The sequence below is a fragment of the Lissotriton helveticus genome, chromosome 4_1, assembly GCF_964261635.1.
Source record: "Lissotriton helveticus chromosome 4_1, aLisHel1.1, whole genome shotgun sequence".
NCBI lineage: Eukaryota > Metazoa > Chordata > Amphibia > Caudata > Salamandridae > Lissotriton > Lissotriton helveticus.
Window position 1 is genome coordinate 1,381,379,258 of NC_136063.1, and position 12,409 is coordinate 1,381,391,666.

The window sequence follows — 12,409 nt, forward strand, 5'->3', positions numbered from 1 at the left end:
ACGAGGGGGGGGGGGGGTCGGAGGCATGTGCAAGACATCCCCCCCCAGGGTTGTTGCAGCAATTATACAAGAAAGAAGAAGTGTCCCGTCCGTCTTCGGGCCGTGCTTCCGGTAGATGTCGGCTGGACGCCCCTGGCTCTGGCCCCATGAACGGGTTTCTTGGTTTATCGGCTGCAGCCGGATCCCGTCGGCCTCGGCCCCCCGACCGTTGGTGGCCGGACCGGAAGAGCATGTGGCGGGACTACCTGCAACTCTCAAGGGCCACCGCGGCCGGACTGGGAGAGAGAGGGGAGGGTCGAGGAGACATTCCCCCCCCCTGCAACTGTTCAGCGTTGTAAAGGCAATCCCCTGGCCGGGTCCCGTTGGTCTCGGCCTCTCCTCCGGCTACACCCTACGTTAGGATCTCCTGGCCGAGGCGTGGCAGCAGGACCTGCCTTATATGGGCTGCTCCCGGCTGGGCGTAGCCGGAACCCTGCCCCACCTTGGAAGTTTCCAGAGTGGGGGCGGATGTTCTACTGACTTGCATTTTCCCTAGTCTATCGATTTTTTTGGCGTGGCAGGCGGTGGGACAGCGAGGGGTGATTTGGTTTCTCTTACTGTTTTTCTGGTCTCTCACCAATGGCATATTTTAACGTTTTCTTGTTTCTAGGACATTAATAGGTTTTATCATTACGTTATGTTATCGTTTCTTTGTTTGTTGTTTAATAAAAGTTCATGTTCATCAGTGGCCTACTGATTTTCGTTTTCCTATTCTTTTCTTTCCAGGTTGTTTCATGCTAAAGTTTCTGTTAACAGGATACAGTGATCACTTCGTTATTATTGCATATGTCCTTTTCACTAGGGGTGCTCTCTGGTCGGGCCAGATGAAGTATGTCTAGTAAATGGTCCGGGTGAAACAGGTGCATCAATCAGTGGGGAGTAGATAGGCATGACAGATTACAACGGGGGAGAAAGGTCCGCATTACGTACCCTTTCACTACTTGCAAAGATTTTCCTACGTTTATTTGCAAACAGGGAATACCTCCAAAAAGAACTAATTCCCAAACAGTCAATGTTCGGACAATCAATCAATCAATGAGGAATGAAATAGGTACGACGTGTTAAAGGCTTGCGTTACCTACCCTTCACTATCTGCAAAGGGAGAGAGAATATTCCTATTCTTCCTCGTTTGCAGGCAGAGAAGATCCTTAAGAGAACCAACTTCGAACAATTCAATGCTCGATTCAAACAATCAACAAGGGGTACTGTGAACACAAATGAACGCCGCTTATGTACATACGCATTGCTATTTTCAACAGGTTGTTCCTAATGTTTCTATTTTAGCGAGGTCAAAAAGAGATCCCATTAGTGGCCTACTGATTTTGCTCGATTCCTTTTGTTTTTTTACACGGTTTTTCGCTATCTGCAAAGACTAAACAGAGTATTGCGACTCTGTGCTTGTTTGTAAATAGAGAATGAACCAAAGAGAACAATCAATCAAATGGAGAGAGAAGCAGGCACGACGGATTACAAAGGGGGCAAAGGGCTGCGTTAACTACCCTTCACTATCTGCAAAGAGAGAGTACTCCTAATAGAAATGAGGGGTGGGGGGCAGCATTCAAAGCAGATCAGTGTGCATAAACACGAAAATGTTTTTACTTACCACGTACTTGACATTCGACAGCTTATGATATTTGCTATTAAAAAACCATTGAAATTCACTGAAAAAACCATAGGTTATAGACCATATATAGTTAGGAATTAGCATTTACAAAACCTTGAAAATTCACTGAAAAAACCATAGGTTATAGACCATATATAGTTAGGAATTAGCATTTACAAAACCTTGAAAATTCACTGCAAAAACCATAGGTTAGAGACCATATATAGTTAGCTGGACATTTTATTGACATAAAACCAATGAAATTCCATATATAGTTAGTTGCACTAACTATATATCGCGCACCCGCAATCCACTGCTGATGATGTCACATATTACATCATTCATGACATGGTCAGTGACATCACTGATGACATCACTGATGACATCTCAAATGACATCACTGATGACATCACTGATGACATCTCATTTGACATCAATGACCACATCACTGATGATATCATTCATGTGACAATACAATGCATCTCCTCACATTTTAATATAACCTCTGTTTCACCCAGTGTTAAAAAGAGTATAATTTTTGAAACCATTGACACACCAATACTAGTTACTACATACGCACTCACTGATTGCTACGTCTACACACACCTTCACTCATTCACCCATACAATCATTCATACATACAATCACTCATCTTTACAACACTATCATATGCACTCATACACCTATACAGACACTCACAGTCTGCCACTCATCCATGGAGTTACTTACACACCTAGTCAGTCCTGTAAAGAATCAATGAGACTTCCATTTTCTTGTCTATACAGTTAAACATAGAGCACCTTACATTTTCAAACATGTACTAACACATACTTACTTTCTTATACAATCATTGATACAAGTACAGATTGATCTGCACAGAGTCACACACCTCCCAGCTAGCCACACACACACTCAGTCTCCCATACAAATACTTGGGCAATCAATCAATAACCCATATAGTTACTCATATAGCTACTGATCAACACATGCAGCAGTTTACAGAACAACAGACATAATGATGCACAAATTAAGACAGTTTAGTCACTAACCCATGCACTCAGTGAGACACATTTAATCAGTCACTCATACATTCAGTCATGCACCTACTAAATCCTTCGTCCAGACACTTATACATCCACTCATTGTTCAATATGTAAGACATATTTTAACTTTACAGAATTATACAGTCACTGGATGTTGTCATCAGTGATGTCATTTGAGATGTCATCAGTGATGTCATCAGTGATGTCATTTGAGATGTCATCAGTGATGTCATCAGTGATGTCACTGACCATGTCATGAATGATGTAATATGTGACATCATCAGCAGTGGATTGCGGGTGCGCGATATATAGTTAGTGCAACTAACTATATATGGAATTTCATTGGTTTTATGTCAATAAAATGTCCAGCTAACTATATATGGTCTCTAACCTATGGTTTTTGCAGTGAATTTTCAAGGTTTTGTAAATGCTAATTCCTAACTATATATGGTCTATAACCTATGGTTTTTTCAGTGAATTTTCAAGGTTTTGTAAATGCTAATTCCTAACTATATATGGTCTATAACCTATGGTTTTTTCAGTGAATATATATATATATATATATATATATATATATATATATATATATATATATATATATATATATATATATATATATATATATATATATATATATATATATACACTTTATTACCGTAAGGAGAGTTTTTTAAAGAACTGTGCATTTGCAAAATTATATAAAGCAGTGTTTATCCCATGTTCACAACTGTGCAAAGTATAAGTCCATGCCACATTCTTTAGGATGTACGAATCTAAACACGTTCCTTGATTTGTCTATTGTGGCAAGATGTGACAATATAATTAGATCAATCCGACCAATAAAAGAATATTCCTAACTCACCAAAAGATCAATAACACAGTGCTACTTTACTCTTTTTACTCACATGAAAAGCTCCTATTTGCCACATGAGAGTCACATACAGCTCATAGAGGTCAATGCTGTGCAGACTCTGCTTCAGCATACCACAATCATGTTAGTCTAAAACTAAACAGGGAAGTAATCTTATGAGTTTTATGCAATGGCAGCCTTCTGTTGTCAGTCAGCCACTGTCTCAGTCACATGATGCAGACATGACACTGAATATGTAGATTCTTGCACATTCCTTGTGTTCCAGGCAACAAAAGAGAGACCTTGGGAAACCATTTCCCAGAAAAGTACTTAGGGAAATATTTATGACAGCTTTGTGTCACCATTATGCCACTCAAGGGTGCCCAAGGGCGACACAAAACCTAAGTCAGATTTGTCAGGTCACACAAGGCCTCCTTGCGTGGCACTGCATTGCTTGAGAAATCTAGAGTAATGCAGCACAAATCGCTGCATTGCATTTCTCTGACCCAGGGAGGCATTCCAAGAGAGGAGCGTGGGTGTTACCATACATCCACCCACTGATTTTGGGGCATTCCCAGATTTACAATGGTGAAACTGGGAATGCATCAAAATTCTCCACCTTAGTGTGGGTGCAAAGCAATACAAATTGATGCATAGTCTTACAAGTGTATTTACTATTATTGCAAAAGTTGTATTATACTGGAAAGGCGGTTTTTTCTCCACTATAAAACTCTTATGCTCTGCTTTGTGTCGCTTTGCATCAAGAGGTGTTACTAGGGTGGATCCAGATTGGGCATTGTATCAAAATCTAATGACTCCTTCAAACAGGTTCTACAAGGAGAAATGAGTGATATGTATTTATTCCTCAAAAAACACACTCATTGCATGTGTGATGCAGTGCACAGCTCACATCCAATGAGTGTGATCCTTCTAAATTTGTCAAGGGATAGGAATTTGTACTGGGAGGATACTCTTTCAGTTCAAATCTCATCCCATCCTGGACAGTGCACACGCACCTCCACACCATGATGCCAGGCTGTGTTTGAGCAAGGCAGCCTGTTTGTGTGCCAGCAGAGGGAATGGCAGCAGTAGCAGGATATACTTGGTAGATATATTCTAATACTGTGTTTCCCCTCTTGGCACAGAGCAGCATAACAGACTTGGTTGCTGCCCTGTATTGCACAAACAATTCGTAAATCTGGGCCTATGTTTTTCTTAACCATAGCTATTGTTTCCATAATGCTGCTATTTATTTCCTTATTGCACATATACTCCATACTGCTAAGAAGGTGTGCAAACACCTAATATATAAATACGAAGCACTTTAGATGTTTGTTAAATGTTGGAGAGAGAGTTCTGTAATGGGTGTTTTGGTGACAAGGAGACATAACTCTGGTTACATTTGCAGACATCAGCAAACTGTGACCTAAATCACTCTCACATTCCTTTAAACAGTTATTACTTTGCAATACATTGCAGCTAACAAGTCATAGACTCTGCTCATTTTACCACTTTTATGTTAATTAAATGAGAAAAAAGCTAAGGGGCCAATTACGAAGTCTGAGGCCCACCAACCTCATAGTGGCGTGGCAGTGGTGGTCCAGCCACCGCCGCACCGGAGATCCTAGTCCATCATTATGACTTAGGTGATCGTACTTCCATGGAACCGCTGATGCTGCCAGGGAGCCAACATTCCCTGGTGGTGTGGCAGTCCTAAGGCCACAAGGTGCTTGGCTGGACTGCTGCGGTCTAGCCAAGCATAATACGAGTTTCCTCTCTGCCACGGTTTCCACGGCGGTTCCAACAACATTCCTCACGCCATGTTTGATGTACACAGGGGGGCACAACATATGCCCTCCTGTGTGCATGCACAACAGTTCCTGCACAGTCCATGCCGTGCAAGAACTGTTTTTGGTGTTCCCATGGTGGTGCCCATTTTTAGAGGCACCACCATGGGAAAGCCAAAAACCAGTCCGCCACACAGGAGAAAACTCCTAATATGCCGAGCGGCCAGACCATTCCTCTGTGCAGCTGGAGTGTGGTGGTGTTGTATCGCCAACTTGTGCTGGGCCAAAAGTTGTAATTGGGCCCTAATGGCTCTATTGTGAGTCTCGTGGTCCACAAACTGCCAGAGTCCGGGGCACGGCCGTGGCCGTTGTATGACTGCCCTTTTACAATTAGGGTGGTCGGACTTCCATGGCTCTTCCGTAGCCAACAGGGAACCACCGTTCCTTGGTGGTGTTGTGGTAGTGAGGAGCTTGGGATGACTTCCGCGGTCCCACCAAGCATATTACGAGTTTACTCTCTGTCCCGGTTTTCCCGATAGTTGCTCCTCCATGAAAACTCTGGCGGAGAGGAAACAAAGGGGACCCTACATGGCCCTCTTGTGCCTCTGTGCCCTGGGGTGCATGCATTGGGGCACAACATGTGCCCCCTGTGTGCATGCACCACATTTTCTGCATGGCATGGACTTTACAGTCCATACCATGCAGGAACTGTTTTTGGCATTGCCTTTGCAGTGCCTTTTTTAGGGCACCGCCATGGGAACATCCAAAAAAAGAAATACTTGTAATCTGGCAGGCGGCCCGACCATGGGCTTGGCAAAGCGGCGGCGGAGCGGACTCGGCACCGCACTACCAAACTCGTAATCAGGCCCTAAAACATCACCTTTTCTATAAAATTTCTATTGCAAGAGAGAAATTTATAACACAGATAGTTGAAGAACTGATGATGTTGAATCAAATAACTATTCAGATGATGTTTTTTTAATTGTTGACCATGTAACACCAGTTGCTTGACAAATAGGTGTAGCTCCATGCGGCTAGATTCAGAGACAAGGATGGCAAAACATTTATTTTTGCAAATTAATTGGCTTTGGAAGAGGATAAAATCAGGCTCGGATGTAGAGGGTGGGCTGGGAGGGCTAGGCCCACCCAACCGTGAGCCTGGCCCACCCAAACTAGAGCTTTGGCCCTGGCCGTGCTGGCACAAAGGGCAGTTGAAAATGGCCACTTTTATTGAAAACGTTCATCTGAACGTTGTTTTCCTTCCTGTACTGAGAGTTGAGTAATTGGGCCTGGGCTCTCCCTCCAAGACACCCCTAATCACACATCTCCTTTTAAAACGGTGGGATGTGTCCCCACCCACCCGTGCTGGTACAGTAGGGGCATGAGAAGGGGACAAATCCTTTCTTTGGCACTGGGTAACCTTAACCTTCCTGCTGCCTAGATATTTCCTTTTCTATTCCACACTGGAGAAAAAAAGTTTGATTATCCTGAATCACTTTTCCTGGCCTCTGCAGCTGCTTATCAGACGGGTCTGTGACAAACCGATTAGATAAGTGAATGTGTGGCTATTTCAGTGTATATTTCATTTACAATAAAAATAACCAGATAACTCTGGTGATTTATGAACCTGCTAGAGAGCAATCATTTGCCTGTTGGTAGTTCTGAAATTCAGACAAACAGTATTTTCAGTGGATAGCTCAGTGGGTTACTTCCTTCGTCAGAGATTTGTGTGTTACTTGCAGTTCAGAAGTTACAATCCTATCATAGGACAGTGACCTATGAACGGTCATCAAAAAGTTGCATGCAAACCTGAATGGTATTGTTAGAACTTAGCTTTTTTGTGTTGTAATATAGTTAGAACTTCTCCTGTCTTACATTATTCTAATGTTGCTAAAAAGAGTTTGCTTGGGCAGATATACAATGTTGTCAGTAAAGCCAACCCCTAATCACTGAAGTATGCTTTAATTATGCGTTTGTGCTTCTCCAGACCCTCTTAAAATATACTGCCCACCAGTATGGATGACGTTATTCCTAAACCTTGTAATCCTCATTGACTTATGTGACATTCCCTGTAGACTGGTTTACATACTTGTATGATCGTTTGTCTCGGTATAATGTGTGAGTGATGTAAAGTACTGTGGCATCCTACACTGATATGAGTAGCGATATACAACAAATGGAATGCATATGAGAGAGTGGCTACGGAGAGATGAGGGCAGGCACGGCCTGTGGAGAGAGTTACGGTGGGGCAGGGAGGCGGGGAGGGGGAGGGGCAGGGTGGAGGGGGCTAAAAACCGGAATATGGATACTTTCAGGTAAGTACACAATTTAATTAATAAAACAAAATTCGTCGTGCGCACTGCATGGCCAAATGCGATGCTGTGCGCGCTACGAATTTCGTTTTGTTAATTAAATTGTGTACTTACCTGCAATTATCCATATGCCGGTTTTTAGCACCCTCCACCCTGCCCCTCCACCTCCCCACCTCCTTGCCCCACCGTAACTCCCTCCACGGGCCGCGGCTGGATGAGGGGCACAGGAAAAGGGCGGTAGTGAGGGAGTCTGAGGAGGAGGTCAATAGGGGGCTACGGAGAGATGAGGAGCGCTGGTGGACAGTGGCAGTGAGGGATTCCGAGGAAGAGGTCAATAAGGGGAGCTACGGAGAGATGAGGGGCGCTGGAGGAGGGTGGCAGTGAGGGGATCCGAGGAGGAGGTCATGAGGGAGAGCCCGAGAAGTGTCACTTGCCTGATCCTCTAACATCAGAAACCTCCTCTTCCCATCAAGGGGACATTAGATGAAAAAAAAAAACTTTTTGAGAGTCATAACATTTAGAAAGAGATTTGAAAGGAAAATAATGCGTTTTACTGGCCCTTCCTTGTAAGACTTAGGAGCAGCCGCGGCCGGTAGTAGGTGTAACTGCAGGGCGGTGACGTGGGGAGGGGGTGGGGGAGGGGCAGGGTAGGGAGTTTTAATGTATGGATTACGGACTTTAACGGGTAAGTAAACATATAAATAAATAAAACAAATTTCGTTGTGTGCTCTGCATCACCAAATGCGATGCAGTGCGCGCAACAAAATTCGTTTAATTTATTTATACGTTTACTTACCTGTTAAAGTCTGTAATCCATATATTACTACCCCCCACCCTGCCCCTCCCTCTCCCCACGTCACCGCACTGCAGTTACACCTACTACCGGCTGTGGCTGCTTAGGAAAGATAAAGGAGGGCCCTGCATCAGCACTGGCTAGACATATAAGTGACAAATCGGGCCCGCAGTGGCCCACCCGAATGCACACTTGGCCCACCCAAATAAAAATTCCTGGAGCCGGGCATGGATAAAATTAAGATGTGTACTTATGTGTTGGTTTGACTTTAATGTGATGTGCTCTGGTGATGTGTTAGTCTACACTGCTGTTCCTCATGTACAAAACGTGGCCATGGACCCATACCTGCTGACTAGAGACCTCAATTACACTTAATGGTTTCTCTTTCCAAGGCCCCCGGGTAGAGCATGTGTGAAAGAAGAAAAATACATGTCCCTAAAGTAAAAACTGTCAATCAAGAGCTGTATTGATCTATTGATTTTTGGACATTATAAACATCTTGTTTTACAGAATCCACAGTCCTAATTAAGGCATCTGTGAGGTGTTAAAAACCTGTAACACGTTCAATAGTAGAGTAGTTTAGCAGACAGGTATCCCCTACTGACAAAGACTCTGGGGAGCAAGAGTCTCTGTGGTTGCAGAAACCTTCCTTTAAAATGGACCTTTGTGTCCAGACAAAAAAAAGAACAGGTTTGCCTATGTACAGAAAAATGATTAAAGGCCACTACCACCAATGATGAATTGCCTTGTTGCTGAAAATACAAATACATTGGTGGAACCCTGCCGAGATCACATTCTGATTCTATATTTTGTGTCTATGACGCTCCGACTCTTGCATTGTTGTCCGTTGTCTATGTCTATGTGCGTATCTAGGAGACTGGATTGTCTGTCAGCAGGGACAGTGTTCAGAAGTGGAGGAAGCTCTGAGAGCTGGGCAGCGGTGAGGCAGGCTGAAGTGTGACAGACTTCACCTGCTGTGCTCAGATCCCTTATCTTGCTGCTGCCTCCTTATTCCTGCCCTCACCTTGATCGCCCGGGAGGGGCCGAGGCCACAGCATGAAGGTGACTGTTGATTTCCAGGAGTGCTTGAAGGACTCTCCCCGTTTCAGAGCCGCTTTGAAGGAGGCTGAAGGTGATATGACTGGACTGGAAGTGAAACTTGATAAGCTTGTTCAGTTATGTAGTGGCATGATTGATGCAGGCACGGCCTTTTGTGCTGCCAACAAGCAATTTATGAATGGCATTCGGGACCTGGCACAGTATTCAAGCCAGGATGTGGTGATTGAGTCTAACTTGACGAAGTTTTCAGACTGCCTCCAAGAAATGATCAATTATCACACAATCCTGTTTGACGAAGCTCAGAGATCCATTAAAGCACAGCTCCAGGTATTTATTAAGGACGATCTTCGAAAATTCAAAGATGCAAAGAAGCAGTTTGATAGGGTCAGTAAAGAAAAAGAAAGCGCACTAGTTAAACATGCCCAAGTTCAAAGAACAAAACTGCACGAGGTGGAGGAGGCAACAAACATCTTAATCGCAGAAAGAAAATGCTTCCGGCACATAGCTATGGACAGCGTCCTTCAAATCAATGTTCTCCAGTCAAAGCGGAGGTCTGAAATTTTAAAATCGATGTTATCCTTCATGAAGGCACATCTAGGCTTCTTCCACCAGGGCTACGATCTCTTCAGTGAACTTGAACCGCACATGGAAGAGCTTGATTCACAGTTGGAACAGCTTGCTGTGGATGCAGCAAAGCAGAAGAGGGACATGGAACAAAAACACTCCACTATTCAACAAAATGATTTCACCAACGATGATCTCGGACTTGAATACTATGTTGATACTGCTAATGGCATTGTAATAGAAGGATATCTCTTTAAAAGGTCCACTAATGCCTTTAAAAATTGGAACAGGCGCTGGTTCTCAATACAAAACAACCAACTGGTATATCAGAAAAAAATGAAGGATAACCCCACAGTGGTTGTCGAAGATTTACGGCTCTGCACAGTTAAACACTTTGAAGACATAGAAAGACGTTTCTGCTTTGAAGTAGTCACACCAACAAAGAGCCGCATGCTACAGGCTGACTCAGAAAAGCTGCGACAGGCATGGATTAAAGCTGTCCAAACCGGCATTGCTACAGCATATAGAGAAAAGAGTGATGAGACGGAGAAGCTGGATAAGAAATCTCCACCTTCCACAGGACGTCTGGACTCTGGCAGCAAGGTGGAAGAAAAATTAGTTAAAGGTGAAAGCGCCTTACAGCGGATCCAGTGTATCGCTGGAAACTCTGTCTGCTGCGATTGTGGTCAGGAGGATCCGCGATGGGCCAGCATCAACCTTGGAATCATCCTGTGCATTGAGTGCTCTGATATACACTGGAGTCTTGGTGTGCACATTTCAAAAGTAAGGTCATTAACGTTAGATACATGGGAGCCTGAATTACTAAAGCTGATGTGTGAACTGGGAAATCAAGTTATTAATCGAATATATGAAGCTAAATTGAAAACCCTTGGAGTAAAGAAGCCAGACAATGAAAGTCCAAGAGTGGAAAAGGAGGCATATATCAGAGCAAAGTACGTGGAAAAGAGGTTTGTGAACCAGGACTGCGTTGCTTCACACCCTCCTGATGGACATAAAAGGCCTTATTCCCAGTGCAAGAACGAAGACCTCAGTAGTTCTGAGAAGTCCCTGGCATCACAGGATCACTTTTCAACATCTTCCAGAAGTTCAGTGAAAAGCAATGACAGTGTAATCCACTTCAGTACAGTAGGCATTCGAGAACTTCTTGCCTCTATTGTATCCTCAAACAGTTTGCATCAACCAGTCCTAGAAGTCAAGAAGCGAGATTCTTCAGTATTTCAGGATTCGAAAAAGATTCATCCAGGGCTGCACCTTTATCGAGCTGCGTATGAGAAAAGCCTTCCTGATATGGCAGAAGCATTGGCACATGGAGCAGATGTTAACTGGGTTAATGCAGGGGAAAACAACGCAACACCACTCATTCAGGCTGTGCTTGGGGGTTCTTTAGTCACTTGTGAGTATCTGCTGCAGAATGGTGCCAATGTTAATCACATGGACAAGTATGGCAGAGGACCCCTGCATCATGCTACTGTTTTAGGGCACACTGGGCAAGTCTGCTTATTTCTGAAATGTGGGGCAAATCAGCACACCAACGATGAAGAAGGAAAATGCCCCTTGACTATTGCACTTGAAGCAGCAAATGCTGATATTGTAACACTGCTGCGAGTGGCAAGAATGAATGAGGAGATGCGGGAATCTGAAGGACTATATGGACAGCCTGGTGACGAGACCTACCAGGACGTATTCCGTGATTTTTCACACATGGCATCCAATGATCCTGAGAAATTAAACTGTTTCTAGCCATCCTATACACCAAAGTCTTCAAAGATGTGGAGGAGAAAAGTGCACCCTTGTCCTCACCCACACCAGGTATTTACGGAGTAAAGTGCCTGGTCCCTGGCTCATTACCTGACTTAGGAACATTAGTTTAAGTACCGAACAGTCTGGAACCTCCTACAGCATTTCATTAACACAATGAATATAGGGTCCTTTATATGCAGAAAGACTCCACTGTGCACCAGAATTATGGATACCTCAGCAGCCAGTCTAGCAAAGTCCTCCTTGGTTTAAATGTATCAACTCACCACATGGTCTGACTGTCCATGTATTTCAGCTTGTGATACCTCGGCGGAAGGATACACAGATTTCAAGGCTTCTCATTGTAAATCCCAAGTGAAGCTGATGCCATGCTATGTAGTATATGTCAATTCTGGCGTCTGTTTTCCATGTAAAACACACACCAGTACATGTTCTAAAATTGTTTATACTGTTATTCTAGACAGCAGCTTTTGAATATCTAATTGTAGTTTTCATGTCCTAGTCAACAAAGACTAGCTTGCCATTTCAATTTCTTAGCTTCAATAATAGAGATATCAGTTTTAAAAGATACATTTGGCAC

The 12,409-nt window shown here is 43.7% G+C and overlaps 1 pseudogene; it reads left to right on the forward strand.

Moving 5' to 3' along the window:
• Nucleotides 1–9,483: 9,483 nt before the first annotated feature.
• On the forward strand, nucleotides 9,484–11,811 carry LOC144827521 (arf-GAP with coiled-coil, ANK repeat and PH domain-containing protein 2 pseudogene; annotated as a pseudogene).
• The last annotated feature ends 598 nt before the right edge of the window (nucleotides 11,812–12,409 follow it).